At 41.7% G+C, this 5,770-nt stretch overlaps 1 long non-coding RNA gene across 1 annotated transcript; it reads left to right on the forward strand.

Annotated features, from left to right (window-relative positions):
• The first annotated feature begins 254 nt into the window (after positions 1–254).
• On the forward strand, positions 255–4,209 carry LOC125456826 (uncharacterized). The gene is made up of 3 exons (XR_007248521.1): positions 255–358; positions 1,537–1,665; positions 4,136–4,209. It is a non-coding gene; the product is annotated as an uncharacterized LOC125456826 (long non-coding RNA).
• Positions 4,210–5,770: the final 1,561 nt, after the last annotated feature.

Below are 5,770 nucleotides of genomic sequence, written 5' to 3' on the forward strand. Positions count from 1 at the left end.
GGAACCCTGGCTGACCCTTCGCCCCTCCTTATGAAGTTGTACTGAGGTCGAAGTGAGAGGTCCGCTCACCCAGGATAGAAGACAAAGATGAGTCTAGTCCTCTGTTCTCCATGGCTCAGGAGAAAACAAGTTGGTATATTTGTTCATTATAACTTGCGTAATATTTGATTAAACAGTTGGCAGCTGATTAGGTATAGCTAAGATATGCTTATAATGCAGTAAGTGATTTTTGATCTGTTTATAAATGAGTTTATCACTCCCTCTCATTCAGGTTTCAAGGTTACTTGCTGGAACAGTTTGCTTATATACGACAACAAATTTGATATTGCTTCAGATTTTCAGCTTCCAGGTCTTCATGGTAGGTACCTACTTCAGTAATGAGTGAATATCACTTATTTTCTTGATTTAATTGTCAGATCTACACACCTTTCTTTTCATGTAAAAGATCTGTGTCTATGGCATTCACTTTCCTTGTCAATTTCATGGTTATTATTTAATTCCTCTGAGAATTGCTTTTTGAATTTGACAATTAAAGCATGAAACTGTAAAAGCATTGTGCCTGTAATCTGAGTGTTAAGCTATTACTAAAACTGCTGAGTAAACAGCATGTTGTACCATATTGTACAGTCACTATATAACCTCCAGCTGTTATGCAGCTTTATTATTTTACTATGGAAGAAAAAGGTACTTTAGATAAAAATAATAAATCCATTTAAGGCTTTGGAAATGTCTAGATCAAGGATGTTCAAATAAAGTCAGCGGGTTATATCTCACTCTGAACCCTTGCGGTAAAGCACAGCGAATTGAGTTGTCACTTATGCTTTAATTTCTTACTGGCTATTTTGTGCTCTTAATTATACTTGTCTTAATGATGGATACATGATATATAAAAAAACTAACATAGTATTGTAGAATTTTACAGCACAAACAGGATATCTGGTATACTTTGACTGGAATGCTATAAAAATGCTGATAAAGCATCTTTCACAATATCAGGACTTCCATAACAATTCACAGCCTATGAAGTGGAGTTGTTGTTCTAATGTAGAATAAAGTGGTCTGCAACTTATATTTCAGTGCTACACAAACACAAGAAGTAAACGTCCAATATTATTCGTGGTGATAGTTGACTGTAGGTACTTGCCAGGAGAGTATCCCTCCACTGTTCTATGAACAGTGACATGACATTGTCTATACTTACTTTAGTGAAAAACTGGAGCCTCAATTTAACATCTTGTCTGTTAACGCAAAGAATTTAGCAGTCTGTCCAGACTGCACTGAAGTGATATTCTCGCTTTAGATGCTCATGTTTATCACTTTGGGTTTTAACCTATAATCTTTTAACTCGGAGGAAAGAGTGCTCCTGCAGGTCATGGTCATCACCGAATAGAATACACAGTCCACTAGCCTTCATTTGGAAGAGCACAAATTCTCCCTGCCCTGGCCCTTGTACAGATTTTATTTGACAAACACCTTTCTCATTGAGGAAGCCTGGCGTTGGCTGTTGGTCTTAAATGTTTCATTCTACTTGTTCAGTATAGGTGAAGCTTTTCAAATGCAGGGAGCAAACATCAGTGGAAAAATGCTTTTGGTTTAGTACTTAAACCATCCTACCTGAAACACCAGGAGGACAGCACAGAGGACAGAGGTGGCTGCTAAAGAAACGTGAGTGGTCTTTCTCAGCGATTCTGTGAGTAACCCTCGTACAGTGTGGTGCTGAGTTACACAACTGGGAGGCTCCTTAGCTACAATGATCTCAGTCAGAGGCCTGGCAACTGCATACATAGAACATAGAACATAGAACATAGAACATAGAACATAGAACATAGAACATAGAACATAGAACATAGAACATAGAACATAGAACATAGAACATAGAACATAGAACATAGAACATAGAACATAGAACATAGAACATAGCCCACAATGTTGTGCCGACCATTGATCCTCATGTATGCACCCTCAAATTTCTGTGACCATATGCATGTCCAGCAGTCTCTTAAATGACCCCAATGACCTTGCTTCCACAACTGCTGCTGGCAACGCATTCCATGCTCTCTCAACTCTCTGCGTAAAGAACCTGCCTCTGACATCCCCTCTATACTTTCCACCAACCAGCTTAAAACTATGACCCCTCGTGCTAGCCATTTCTGCCCTGGGAAATAGTCTCTGGCTATCAACTCTATCTATGCCTCTCATTATCTTGTATACCTCAATTAGGTCCCCTCTCCTCCTCCTTTTTTCCAATGAAAAGAGACCGAGCTCAGTCAACCTCTCTTCATAAGATAAGCCCTCCAGTCCAGGCAGCATCCTGGTAAACCTCCTCTGAACCCTCTCCAAAGCATCCACATCTTTCCTATAATAGGGCGCCCAGAACTGGACGCAGTATTCCAAGTGCGGTCTAACCAAAGTTTTATAGAGCTGCAACAAGATCTCACGACTCTTAAACTCAATCCCCCTGTTAATGAAAGCCAAAACACCATATGCTTTCTTAACAACCCTGTCCACTTGGGTGGCCACTTTAAGGGATCTACGTATCTGCACACCAAGATCCCTCTGTTCCTCCACGCTGCCAAGAATCCTATCCTTAATCCTGTACTCAGCTTTCAAATTCGACCTTCCAAAATGCATCACCTCGCATTTATCCAGGTTGAACTCCATCTGCCACCTTTCAGCCCATCTCTGCATCCTGTCAATGTCCCGCTGCAGCCTACAACAGCCCTCTACACTGTCAACGACACCTCCGACCTTTGTGTCGTCTGCAAACTTGCTGACCCATCCTTCAATCCCCTCATCCAAGTCATTAATAAAAATTACAAACAGTAGAGGCCCAAGGACAGAGCCCTGTGGAACTCCACTCACCACTGACTTCCAGGCAGAATATTTTCCTTCTACAACCACTCGCTGTCTTCTGTTGGCCAGCCAATTCTGTATCCAAGCAGCTAAGTTCCCCTGTATCCCATTCCTCCTGACCTTCTGAATGAGCCTACCATGGGGAACCTTATCAAATGCCTTACTGAAGTCCATATACACCACATCCACAGCTCGACCCGCATCAACCTTTCTAGTCACATCCTCAAAAAACTCGATAAGGTTTGTAAGGCATGACCTACCCCTCACAAAGCCGTGTTGACTGTATTTGATCAAGCCATGCTCTTCCAGATGGTCATAAATCTTATCCCTCAGAATCCTTTCTAACACCTTGCAGACGACAGACGTGAGACTTACCGGTCTATAATTGCCGGGGATTTCCCTATTTCCTTTCTTGAAGAGAGGAATTACATTTGCCTCTCTCCAGTCCTCAGGTACGACTCCAGTGGAGAGCGAGGATGCAAAGATCTTCGCAAGTGGCGAAGCAATTGCATTTCTCGCTTCCCAAAGCAGCCGAGGACAAATCTGATCCGGGCCTGGCGACTTGTCAATCTTAATGTTTGACAAAATTTTCAGCACATCAGCTTCGTCTATCTCTATCCATTCCAGCATGCACACCTGCTCTTCAAAGGTTTCATTCACTACAAAGTTCGTTTCTTTCGTAAAGACAGAAGCAAAAAACTCATTTAGGGCTTCCCCTACCTCCTCAGGCTCCACACACAAGTTCCCTATGCTATCCCTGATCGGCCCTACTCTTTCTTTGACCATTCTCTTATTCCTCACGTAAGTGTAAAATGCCTTTGTGTTTTCCCGGATTCCTTCTGCCAAGCCTTTCTCGTGCCCCCTCCTGGCTCTCCTCAGACCATTTTTGAGCTCCTTCCTTGCCTGCATGTAATCCTCTAGCTGAACTTGGCCCTAGCTTCCTCCACCTTATGTAAGCTACCTTCTTCCTTTTCACTAGAAGCTCCACCGCTCTCGTCATCCAAGGTTCCCTAATCTTACCCCTTCTTGCCTGTCTCTTCTTCCTGTGATGGGAATGAGTTCAATTAGCTGGAGTTCCCACTCCAAATATTCTGATCAAATTCACAATGCTCCATTGGTTAATGTTATGGCTATGTTTGGAAATATCTCAAATTGGGCAACTGATGGGAAACTGCACCTGTTTAATCAATCCTGGAGACTGCACTGCTATATATAACAGGGATTGTTTTCATGCACATCACTTATATTTTATAACGATGGTCCATGCACTGTATTTTGTCAGAGGAATCATTCTGACAAGCTGTGGGAGATTGTACCAAGGTCCACATCACCACAAGACTGTCTTTTGGACAGAGGTAAGCAATGATATACTTGGATTTCAGATGAGAGCTTCTGTTCTGACAGCTTTATACAGTGTAGAAGGAATCCGTTCAGCCCCATGTGCCCCTGCAGATATTTTGAAAGAATAATTTATGTGGCCTTTTCCCTTACTTGGCATTGCACATTTTTCCTTAAGTCAAATAGCCTTTTCAGAGGTACTGCAGAATTTGGTTATCTAATAATCACAGTACTTGCAGGACTGAGAGTCATTTAGTCCAACAGTTCCATTATCATGATTACGCACCACATGAGCATCCTGCCAGCTTTCTTCATCTAAATCCATGAACATACTCCCCTATTCTTTTCTTCCTCAGGTAATTATCCAGTTTGCCTTTTAAGGTATCTATCTGTTATTGACATCTACATGTAAACTGTCACTGGTTAAAGAGGTTTCTGTGTTGTTGTTGTTTACTGTTGCCACTCCAATCCAGATGATTGCAAAGAACTCGTGTTAAAATTATTACTCATCATCTCAACTCTGATATTTGGGTCAACTAGCACCTCCAGTGGTGGAGGTAATATTTTTGCTCCTGTTTATTAGTGTGTTTTGGAAATGAAGTATTGCAAAAAGCTAATGGATGGGTTAGGATTAGATAGGTATGATGGTAGCTCAGTTGGCTGAACAGCTGGATTGTAATGCAGCATAATGCCAACAGTGTAGGCTCAATTCCTGAGGCAGAGGTTACCACAAAGCTCTGTCCTTCTCAACCTCTCCCCTTTCTAATGTCCTTCCTTTGGGGAAGGAAATTACCATCCTTACTTGGTCTGGCCTCCATGTAACTCCAGACCCATGGCAATGTGGTCGACTCTGAACTGCCCTTTGGGCATTTAGGGATGGGTAACAAATGGTGCCTAGCCAGCGATGCCCTCATCCTATTAATGAATAAAACAAAAAATTGCCTGAGATGTGGCGACCCACAGGTTAAACCACCAGCATTTGGCTCTTGTAAATGAGAGAGCGGTCCTAAGGTCTGGTTAGATTATAGTGACTTTGCATCTTACTGAGTACTGTCCTTGTTTAAAATTGTTTACTGGCATTTCTGTTAGAGTTGGGCCTTTTTAGTTTTCTGCTCATATAATATTTGGGTGACACCTGCCACAGTATAGGGAAAAAATACATGCCACCTCTGCAGTTGTATAAAACAGTTCAGGTCACTGCAGAGTCGCTGTTGTCACAAAGCAAGCTTGATTAGCGTCTCCATTGACCTTTTTTATTAGAGAAAATGTATGTGAGGTGAGGAGGGAAAATGAGTGGAAAGGAATGGTGCCCCATGTGCAATATATTTTCCATGTGAATTTTCATGTTTCTGTGAATAAAGCCAAAAAAAGGCAAAGGGGTTGAAATACTAATCCGAATTCCTTGTTAATTTCTTTTTCAATAGGACTGGTGCAATGGAAGCTGTTAACACTAATAGCTCAGAACTGTCGAATATAACCCTCATATTTGAAAAGTTTTTCATAGAGTTTTACAAAGATTATTTGGCTCAACAAAAGCAGGCAGCAGCTTTGAATAAAACACTCCAGGAAGAAGAATTCA

The sequence above is a fragment of the Stegostoma tigrinum genome, chromosome 12 (assembly GCF_030684315.1).
Source record: "Stegostoma tigrinum isolate sSteTig4 chromosome 12, sSteTig4.hap1, whole genome shotgun sequence".
NCBI classification, from domain to species: Eukaryota; Metazoa; Chordata; class Chondrichthyes; order Orectolobiformes; family Stegostomatidae; genus Stegostoma; species Stegostoma tigrinum.